At 32.5% G+C, this 11,727-nt stretch overlaps 1 non-coding gene across 1 annotated transcript; it reads right to left on the bottom strand.

Moving 5' to 3' along the window:
• Nucleotides 1-6,395: 6,395 nt before the first annotated feature.
• On the bottom strand, nt 6,396-6,499 carry LOC143407682 (U6 spliceosomal RNA). The gene has a single exon (XR_013092424.2). It is a non-coding gene; the product is annotated as a U6 spliceosomal RNA (small nuclear RNA).
• Nucleotides 6,500-11,727: the final 5,228 nt, after the last annotated feature.

Genomic DNA, 11,727 nt, shown 5'->3' with positions numbered 1-11,727 from the left:
GGCAGCAGGATATGCCCTATTATGCTAAACCGGGAACACCCTAAACACGGATCCGCCCTGGTCCTTGAGCAAGGTCACCTTACATGCAATGTCACTGCAAAATGTCCTATTTCCATGAGTCCTTCCACTAAAGAAACATGGGGGTACGCTGGCAAGGAAATTGTCATACCTACTTGGCTGATGGCTCCCAGCAATTATGAAAAAGATTTTCTTCATTTTTTAATGTAAAACATATACATTTTTTTCCTGAACAAAATTCAAAATTATAGAAGGGAATAAAAGATCCCAAAGACTTCTAAACTTAGTTACAAAATAAGCTGAATTTTATTCAAACAATAAGTCATTTGCTTACCCTCTGTGCTCCCCTGAAAGACTTCAAGATTGTTTTGATGTGTATGCCTTTGTTTATGCAGAGATGACAAATTAATACAATTTTTTCATATCACAATGACATATTTGAAGCTATTGTCTCTTCTATTTGAAATTATTACTCACTTGTTATTACAAGGAGTGGAGGGTCTACCATTGCCCAGCTGGTATACTTTGAATGATGTTAAAAGTTATATCTACCTCCATGCAATAGTGTTTTCTATTAACCTTGCAATAATTCATAAAATGACTATTAGGTTCTTTTCTTCAGATAGGGAATAGAAATTTTGATAGTAAACTAAAAGGAACCCTCTAGTTACCTTCTTCAGCTGGTGTCTTCTGCTTCCTTGATATAATCTAGCTCATACATCCTCAATATGTTTCTAGTCTACAGTGTTCTCTCCTTGATTTTTTTTCCTGCTATTATTCTAGCTGTTATTAGCTTAGGCTCATTTTCTTCAGCTAGAAATATATTTTTTTCTGTATTAAACTGAACACCAGAGATAGAATTCTTACTTAAGCTGAGATCATTTCCTTGAGCTCTAGAAATATATTTCTGCTGCATACCTCATATATATGAAGAGTAGGAAAAGATTAGGACTTAAGACCACAACAGTTATTATCATGTAGGCACAACACATTTAGGTAAATATGCTTGTTATTGTATAGCTATGCAGATTAAGTTACTGATAATAATGTATTTATTACTACCAACAGCTTTTTCAAGTGCTCTGATAAACTCACTTGTTATTACTCAGAATGTTCTTACAAGAGTGGAAAAATGTAACCATAAGGAGAGGTCAGAAAGTACATACACTCTCACAAGAATAAAATTCCATTTTACATTTATAATTCCTGAGTTCTGGATTTATATGAAAATTTTCATATGTAATTTGAATTTCATTTGGTGAAAAAATTTGACACATGATTTAAAATTTACTGTAAAATCAAATTAAATTTTGAAAATGAACAAATAAATACTCATTTACTCAATAAAACTTTTGTTTATAACCTTATGGTGATATAGTCTTTTATTAATAGTAGTCTATAGTATTTAATAAAAATATTTTATAATATTAATTTAAAACTTATTATTATAAAGAATGAATTCTATTTTGATCTTAAGTGATTTTATCATCTCACTTAACAACTTGTTTCACTTACCATTAAAATACCTGTTTTTGTTTCATCTAATCTATTTTTATCTTTACTCTTTAATTATTCATTTTTATTAGTAGGCCTAAAGTAGAGGCAGGCTATCCTAGAAGGCTTCTAAAATAGTTGAATTCTTATTCTATAAATATTGTCATAATTTAAAAAGTCAATGAAATTAAATGATTAAGTAAATATGAAGGAAAAAATACTTAAAATCCCTCTATTATTTTGACTACTTGAAAAGATTGAGGTTAACTATGATCTATGAAATAAATAAATCTAAAAATATAAAGGATGTTAATGATTCAAACATATCTGAACTACAGCATCAAGGCTTATTATGGTCTATGGAATGAAAAATGAAACCTAGTCATTTTGTTAACCACAAAAGGAAACATGTTCATAGAAAATAGAACAATTAGAAAAACTATATATCTTAACTAGAAAGTTTTACTAATAAAATAATAAAAAGGAAACTAAGATTGCCGGGATTTTAGAAGCTTTGTAGTTCCGTAAAATTGCCATTATATATCACATGATAGATACTTCCAATGTGCAACTCAGGACATTCTCTTCATACTTATTTCAGAAGCTGGGAGGCAGTTAAATTTTGGAGGTCAGGTCTATCAGATGTAGCAGCTAATATGCATTATCATTTAAGAGCCATGAAGCTGTCCTGATGTCTTCCCTAAGAAGTAAGCTGACATTCCTCAAGGGGATTCTTTCCAAAGAGCAGCCATAATGTAGGCAATTCTTGCTAATTTAATGACCATCTACAAGCTGTATATGGATATAATAATAAGGATATCTTGAAGATGTCATTGCCATAAAATTACAGATGTCTGGATCTGAGACCTTTAAAGAAATCTTTACTTCTTAGGAATGGCTTACCAAGAAGTATTGAAACATTAGTAGTAAATAATAGATTTTTAAAAATACAAATTGCAACAAATCAAACGATTTTATGTTAAAAGACTTGTTATATGGAACATATAATAGCTAATATATCCTATTTTTTAAAAAAAATTTAGTTGTTAATGGATCTTTTATTTATTTATCTATTTATTTATTTGTGGTGCTGAGGCTCAAACCCAGGCCTCACACATGCCAGGAAAGTGCTCTACTGATGAACCACAACGTCAGCCCATATATGCAATTTAGTATTTACTTTCTTCCTCACCTACACAAATCTACTGCATTCCCATATCACTGGACTCTGAAAGATAAGGTGGGTGCTGACTATTATGTCTAGATCAGAGTCAGGACTGAATTAGAATTGCCAAATTCATATTCCAAGGATTTGAAAAGAGCTCAATTCAGAAATAGATAATATTGGTTTCCATTTTAGCTGATGCTAATTATTGCCTGTTTTTCATTTTAACCTTTATATAATGATATTCAATATTCTTTTGTTCATTGGAAACTAGCACCTTAGAACCTTAGACTCACCACACACCTCTCCTCATTCTGGTTTTATCATGTAATTTTCTGCCAAATATCTAAGATGTGAGATGCACATAGCCAGTATTCTGAATGGGTACTTCTCTGTATAATTAGTCTTGTATTATAGTCTAAGTGTAGATTTGATTTCATCAAATACATATGTCCTCATTTGATATCCAGTTAGAAGAGATAAAAGGGAAAATACCATGCTAAGTAATTCTAATATATTTATAAGGGTGTGCCAACACTTTTAATGATCTGAAATTTTACTTCCTTTGTGAGCTAATATGTTAGATGGCCAAATTATTCATGGATATTGGCAGCAAAGATTATACTCCTGGATCAGAGATGAATAATTTTTATTATTCCCAGCTCAGCAGTGAGCATTAGTATTCTCACATCCATTCATCTATTCCAATCTCATGGAGGTGATGTAGGTGTTCCAGGCTGGATATCTACACACAAAGAGGGCGATGTTATGGGAAACCTTCATGTTGGGATCCTGAATCTTTTATACTAGATAGTGAGAATGACTTCCTTTTGCTCCAAAGAAAGACAATATTCCATCTTCCAATGTAGAAACTGCATAGAAGGGCAGTTAGTGTCTTATTTGTAAGACATGAAAAAATGCAAGAAACTTGTAGAAAATTGACAACAAGATGAAGGCTATCTCCTAATTTGCAAAACTTGTTAAATTCTTACTTCTTCCTTCTATTTTCTATCACATCCTCTTTTTTTTTTTCATGAACTTCAATGAATAGGCCAAAGAAAAAATGTATTTGGCCATATAGAAATTAAAATGACATGTCTAAAATTTTGTAGGGATTTGGGGAAAATATGGAACAAAGAAAATGTGTCTATTAGTAAGAAAATAAAAATAAAATTGCCTACTATTGTGATTCCAAAAGATAAACAACTTCAAGAATGTTAACACTTGTATTTATTAGTGGTCTATTACTAAACATTATTTTTCAAATTATTCTGAACATAGTATCAATAGAGCTAAATTTATGCATTAAAGTATATTTAAGTAGCTATGTTATAGTCTTTCATAATTTTTATTTTATATTTAAAACTCTAAATCTCTTAGTTGATATGTCCAAATTAGAAATAATCTGACTGATTTTTAACAGTTTTTATTTGTCATGAAAAGTATAGCATAGCAGTTGATGAACTGTCTATAAAATATAAACAGGAAATAAAAAAACATTAAAAATTGGATAGTTCAAAATTTACTAATCTAATATTTATAACAAAATTCTAATCTTTATTTTGAGGAGAAAAACTTTTGAATAAATTACTTTTATTACTTTAGCCATTACAAGATGATCAGGCCATTATGGTATCATTTTTCTTAGTTTTTTTTAAGGGTTTGAAAGCAATAGTATTAATATTGCATAGCTGTGAAAAATCATGATGAAAACTACAAGTAAATATCATACACAATAGTGAATAAACTTTTTGCATTTTTTACTTCTGAATCCTTTTTTTAGTGAAAATAATTAGAAATTAAAGGTGTTATTTGAAGTTGTTAAATAAATTGGTGTGAAAATACAAGCTGTTAGGAACTCTGAAAATTGACAGAATATTTTTATGGTTTTCAGAGAAAGCAATTCCATGTGAAAGCAAGGACCAAAAGGACATCAAGCATAATATTAGTATTATTAGGATCACTCCAATATTCTCCATAATATTTAATTTACTTTGTTTCTATAAGTTTTGCCATGAAACAAAGATATTGTTTTGATGTTTTTTTTTCTCCTGTTAGTTTGGATTAAGTTATATACAAAGATTCCATTACAGAGAGAATTAATTAATGTTGAAAGATAATTCAACATGACTCTCTGGTGTTTTGACTCTTTAGTCACTTTTCTGCTCATGCACAACTTCCATTGTATATACACGATAAACTAATCCCCCCCCCCATTTTAAGTCCAGATTCCATCAAAGTATTAATTCAAACTCAAAGACCCAAATTTATGACTCTATCATTCCATATTCTGGGTATGGATTTGTAATTCTGGAAGTTTAAACTAAAAGACACATTTCTTCTTTGATGTAGCCAGTATACGATAGTGAAATTATACAAGTTTGCCTTCATAAAAAACACCATTTGGAAAAGGAGAGTGAAAAACGAGAGATTTACTGGTGCATTGTAATTATCATAACCCCATACCAGGAAAAATGAATATCATCTGCCGTGCAAATTGAATAGGTTTCTTAATAAGCTTATCTATCAAATCCTTATTTTATTTACAGAAGGACCACCTTTTTCATTTCCCTCACCACACTTGGTTTTGAACTTCAGGTAATTTGATATTTCTGGTTTGTTTCTTTTTTTATTTTTCTCCCCTGCAAACTGAGGTCATCAGTGTGCAAGATCACCTCAAGAACCAAGAGGACTACTGGTACTACAACCCTTTGATTCACCTTTTACATTGGAAGAAGTTTGAAGATTGGGAAAGGCAGGAGAGTTCCTTCTCAGTTGCACTAGTCTTGTTTAAGGAGCTATCTAGGAGCTATCTTGCTATCCAGAATGACATCTGCTTAAGTTACAGGGAGCCTGGATGGGTGGGTTCTTTGTCTTATGAATTCAAGGAATGAAATCAATGGACACAAGGGTGAGGGAAAAGTAACAGAATTTATTAGAATAATGACAAGAAAAACATCAGAGCTCTTGAAAGGGAGGGGCCCCAAGAAAGTGATGCTAATGGTGTCTGTTGTCTAGAGGTTTTTTAAGGGCATCTTTGAAGGCTCAGCACAGGTGATTGGTGGGGTGAGGCATCAATCAAACTCTTCGAGTTCCATGTTAATAAGCTAATTAGAAGTGCATAATTTTAATCCTTTATTTATATAATCAAGAGGATGGGTCCAATCTTGTTTTAAGTAAGGGTCTATTTTGTAGTTGGCTTTTGTTAGGGGGTAGGGGCAATGGTAATTAAAGAAGGGCTCTGTGATTGAAGATTCTAGGAACAGGAACAGGTATTCTAACTCAGATGAAATCATTGTGATTAAAGCTGACAAAAATTAGCAAGTCACAGGATGTTCCCCAGGTCTGATGTTTCCTTTCAGGTTGGCACAATGCCCCCCTCCCTTCCTTTCCTTTTCTAAGGCCCTTATTCTGGATATCTATGGGACATCTCTTGGCTATCCCTAATTGCCAAAGGGATTAGAAAATATTGTATTTTAGCCCAGAAAATTGCTTATCAGCACAAAAAATGGGCTGTACAAGTTAGGGGAAACATGGTTATCAGAAAGTTAACTAGTGATCTGTGCAAGAAAGTGTAACATTAAATGTGTCTTCTTTCCACTCCACACTGGTGTTCTCTTTCACCGATTACTGGTGAATGCTTGGTAGCATCATCTACCAAGGAACTAAGGAAACCTGAACATCATTCTTGACATACATTTTCCTTTCTCACTTTTTTTAAAATATGGAACACTTCATAAATTTGTGTGTCATCTTTGCACAGGGGATATGCTAATCTCTTTATTGTTCCAATTATAGTATATGTACTGCCTAAGTGAGCAAGTCCTCTCTCACTTTGTATCCAAACATGAAAACATTCTCCAGATCCTTAACTCCCTTCAATCAATGGCCTTTTAACTGTATGAACCTTTGCTCTGGCTACAAGTTTTGTCCTTATATTTTGAGTTCAAAACTTTAAAAATCTCTACGATCACTTTCTTGTTAGTATTTTAATCCATTGCAATAAAATTTCCACTGTTTCCCCACCTCAACCACTTTATAGAAATTCTCCTGCAAAAGTATTCAATGACAACTTATTAAATAAAATAAACACTTTCAGTTTTCATATTTATTTTTATTAAAGCTTTGAGCTCTATTTCCCACCTCAACCTCTTGGATCTTTCTTATCCTTCAACTTTTTTGATTTAATTTTAACATCCATTCTTCTTCCCTCTTATAACCATAGAAATTCCTAATTTTTCTTTATAATGTTATTCAATCAACTGGATTTAGGTTTCTTACAGGTTACTTTAGGATACATTCTTATATTTTAGAAACTGCTTCTCCTCTCCTCCTCAGCCAAATTCATATTATTGGCTTCTCCTGTGCCATTTGTGAATGCCACTTTCAGGTTATAAACAGGATTGAAGTCTCAAATTTATGGAAACAATATGAGTGATGATATGAGGAACAGGAAATTGCCTGGGAAAGCTAGTGGAAGGGAGAAGTTCCGGAAAGGAGTTTCTGGGAGGAATTAGTGAAATTGGTGAGGAATGCTCTAGTGAGAGTGTTTAATGCCAGAAAGAAACTCAAATAGCAAGCTGAGTCTTTCAAAAAATTCCAGGGGTAAAAAGAAATAGGTTGGGTTTTCTTACAGGAAAGAACAACATATGGAAAGCTTGTCAGGAGAAGGAATTACTGCAAGGGCCTCAAGCAACTGGTGGTCATTTTATTCTTTTTTTTTTTTTTTTTTTAAAGAGAGAGAGAGAGTTTTTTAAATATTTATTTTTAGTTTTCGGCGGACTCAACATCTTTGTTTGTATGTGGTGCTGAGGATGGAACCCGGGCCGCACGCAAGGTACATCCCCAGCCCAAGGTCACTTTATTCTTGATTCATGAACTCAGAGTAGGCTTATCGCTTTGCTGTTCTCACCTTTATGTTGTCCACAATTTAAACCTGAATCCAAATGAAGCCAATAGAGGAGTATACAAATAAATGCATAAAGCCTTTTTGTATTTAATGTGTTTGAATAATCAAAATACACACCTAGTAATATAGATTTATTAGAGAATTAAAGAAAAAAGAAAAACAACCTAGCCCTTCAAAGTTCTAGCTGCAATATTATAAATTCTCTTGGAGCATAGAGTCATGCTAGTCAAACTTAGAAAATTCAGACTGTGAATTAAAGGAGACCACCATCAAGGTGAAAAGCAGAATTAACTTTCTGGGTTATCAGATACAGGGATATCTCAAAACAGACAAGTAAAACAAATAAAATCTGAAAGACTTATAAAAGAGATCCAAGAGATTAAATGCAAATAAATCCTGAAGGAGAAAAAGAACCAGGAGGAAGAGAATAAATAAACAAAGCCAGAAAATTTTCTTGAGCTGCAGAGACCTGAATTTGCAGATTTGAAAGGTTTACTTAATTTATAGACTGCACTGAAGGGAAAAAAGAAAACTCTCCTAGGCATATTCTGGTAAAAATCAAGAACTATAATGAGCAAGAGAAGAAATCTTACAAGTCTCTAGAAAATTGAGGTTAGCAAAAGCCAATTTGGCTAGGGGAGGAAATCAGATTACTATCAAACTTTGTATCCGCAACAATAAAATAGAAGCTAGAAGACCTATGTTTGTAAATTAGTAAATGAAAATGTAACTTTGAAATTATTGAACAAAGGAAAATCTATTTCTGCATTCAAGGGAAATAAAGTTATTTAAGGAATCAAAGAAGATACCATCAAGTGCCTCTTAGATATTAAAAAAAATGAAGAAAGCTTCAAATAATATATATAGAAAAGAAGGAAATGAAAAGGGAAAATAAAAATATCAAAAACACCAAAATGAACTTTAGTTTCTACCAAAGTATTGAGGCATAGCAAAAATTCTTCCTAGAGAAAATTTTGTAAGCCCAGATTAATGATATAGTGCTATGTATCAAAGTTTTCCAAAACTTACCTTCTTAAATAGGCTTAAATGGGAATTATATCGCATAGTTTCTGTAGGAAAGAAACTTGATAGTTGCTGGGGTATAAGGTTTGCTTAGTGTCTCTTGTGGAGTTACTGTTACATGTCAGTCAGGAAAGATGTCCTCTTTTGTTTTGACTGAAGTTGGAACACCCACTTGCAAGGTAGGTCAACTAGCAACAAGGTCATTGCTACTGACTTTTGTCAGGAGAACTCAGTTCCTCTCAGTGGCCTCTTCACCTGAAGCTGCTTGAGTCCTCGTGACATAGCAGCTAGTTGCCCCAGTGTGAGTGACCCAAGACACCAAGGCTGAATCTATTCTCCCTTTTATGACCTTCTGTCATCCTCTTGCTTGAATGGGACAGTGCTGATTCAATGTGTGACAGGACGACACAGGACACTGACATGAGGAGGAATGTTCATTGGAACTATTGTGGAGGCCAATCATCCTAATACTTTACATGCTTTCCTTGTTAAATCTTTATGAACATTTTAAATGAAGAAACTTAGGACTCATTAGGAGAAAAGAAAGTAAAAAATAAGTGAAGAAATCACTAAACAGGCATAATAAAAACAAAATTTGATATTTGATTTTTAATCATCAATTGCTAAATGAGTACAAAAGCTTTTTAAAAATACAAGTTTGAAAAAGTAGAAAAGAGAGAAAGCAAAAAAGAAGTATTAGCAATGGTAAAAGATATGACTTTGAGTTTGTTTCTTTCTTTGTTTATTTATGATACCCAGGGGCATTTTACCACTAAGTGATATCCCTAGCCTTTCTAATTTTTATTTTCATTAAAAATTTTTATTTTATTTTTGGCACTGGGAAGTGAACCCAGGGGTGCTTTACCACTGAGCTATATTCCCAGCCCTTTTTGTCTTTCATTTTGAAGTAGTAGCATCTTGCTAAGTTGCTCAGGCTGGCCTCCAACTTGCCATCCTGCCTCAGCCTTCCTTATAACTGGAATTACAGGTATGCACCTCTGTGCCTGGCAAGACTTTGGGTAAATGAAAATGGAAATATTCAAATATTCAAATTAATTCTAATTAAAATAAAAAATTTCTGAAAGACTAATGAGAAAATGAAAATAAATGAAATGAAATAATAAAAATAAAAGAAAAAATAAATGAAGACACCACAAAACGGGCAGGGAGAAAATATTTGCAAAGGATATGTTTGATAAGGAGCTATTATTCAAAATCCACAAAAAACTCTTAAAAGTCGACAATAAGAAATTACACTTAATGAATGGGTTAAAGACCTTAAGGAACATCTCATTAAAAGAGATACAGAGAAGGCTATCAAACATGTGAAACTTATGTTCCACATCATTTGCTATCAGGGAAATGTGAATTTAAAGGATAAGGAGATACTATCACCACCTTACTAGAATGCCCCAAATCTAGGGAAAAGAGTTAGACAACACCAAGTCCATACAACACCATAGACAACACCAAGTCCTGCTAAGGATGTGGAACAACATCTTGTTACAGTTAAGATTGTCTTTGGTGGAGAGTAATAGAAACTTGACCATAATGGCTTCAACAAGTAGAGTGTTATTTTTCTTACATTAGAAGGAGGCTGGAGGTCTATAACCTGACCTTAAATGGTGGCTTCATACCACCACAGGTATCCAGCATCCTTCCTTTTTATTTATTTATTTATTTATTGGCTCTCTCTCGTTAGTATGTGGCTTTAGTCTTCATGATCTCAAGATGCACCGAAGGCAACATAGTTAAGTTCTAATAGTGAATAGTTTAATTTAAAAAGATTTCTCTAATTTAAATTCTGCCTATAATGGGAAACACAATCTTCTAAGATGACTCCTTTTATTTCATAGCTGTTAGAATAATAATATTCTGTTCAATATTTACAGTACTGCTTGTATTTAGTATCTATTTGCAACAGCATAGAGCTCCAAATCTGAAAGATTAACACCAACAAATATTTAATTCTCTCTGATATTAAATATCTATAGTTGTTTATTTGCTGCACATTTTTTTCTACTCTGGAAATCAGGTAAGAGTAGGAAATCATATTTTGTTTCTAACCAAATACTCAAGTCAGAGAGAAAAGAGCAAGTGGTGGAAAATTGCAGTATTTCTTAATGCTTCTGTTCGGACATAACATACATCAAACATATTCACAGTCCCAGGAGGGAGGTAAATCACAAAGATAAGCCTGACAGTGAGGAGGGAAGTCTATTTTTTTCTGCAGGGAGTTGTTGCAAGTCACATTACAAAGTGTAAAGACGTCTCATCATCTCTGGGAATGAAATAAATGATCGGGAAAAGTAATTTTTCCCATCGGTATAAGTCTATAATTCGGAAACAATTTAGTAGAGTAAATAATACAGTGGGATTTGAAGTTGAACTTGATTCAATTCTGCCTTTGGTGATTACAGGTCATTTCTAATTGTTAGAGTTTTCTTATTGGCAAGATATGTTAATTTCTATGATAAATGCTGTATTATAAAGCATTTATGCCTTAAATTGCTTTGAAAAAGATTGGCACATAGTAACTGCTCAACAATTTGTTATTATTTCTTAGACCGTATGAAAATGATTAGTCTTGTTTTTCAATATGAGTATCAGCCAACTTGCTGATAAGATTGTGATAGATATACACTTAGATATTCTAATGACCTAGATTTTAATAGCACACTTTGTTTAGACAGGAAAAGGTGAAGAGTTTGCATTTGTATGGGAATTGAAAGTGAAATAAAATAAATGGCAGTGTAAACAAGTCATGTTAAATTCAAAAAGCAGAATATTTTATGCACTCGTATTTAGCCTTAAAGAAGTATATATAGCTTATGAATTTTCATGAAATGACTTTATTTCAATAATTCAAAGATTGATTGCTTTTTTCCAGATTGTGAATAATCAGTTAAATATATATTAGCATATCTAGTCATTCTCTGATCTTGTAGAAGATATCTAAAACATATTTATAAATCTAAGAAAAAAGATGCTATTGATTATTCAGGATTTTGGCTCATTTATTCACTTCTATGGTAACAATCCTGTATAGTTTTCCAAATTACTCTTAAACAACTATTGACAAAAATGAGATGAGATTCAGTTTTGTGGCTTCTGGTTT

Source organism: Callospermophilus lateralis, chromosome 9 (assembly GCF_048772815.1).
Source record: "Callospermophilus lateralis isolate mCalLat2 chromosome 9, mCalLat2.hap1, whole genome shotgun sequence".
Lineage (NCBI taxonomy): Eukaryota > Metazoa > Chordata > Mammalia > Rodentia > Sciuridae > Callospermophilus > Callospermophilus lateralis.
Note: the sequence above shows the minus strand (reverse complement) of the source record. Positions and strands in the feature narration are given on the sequence as shown.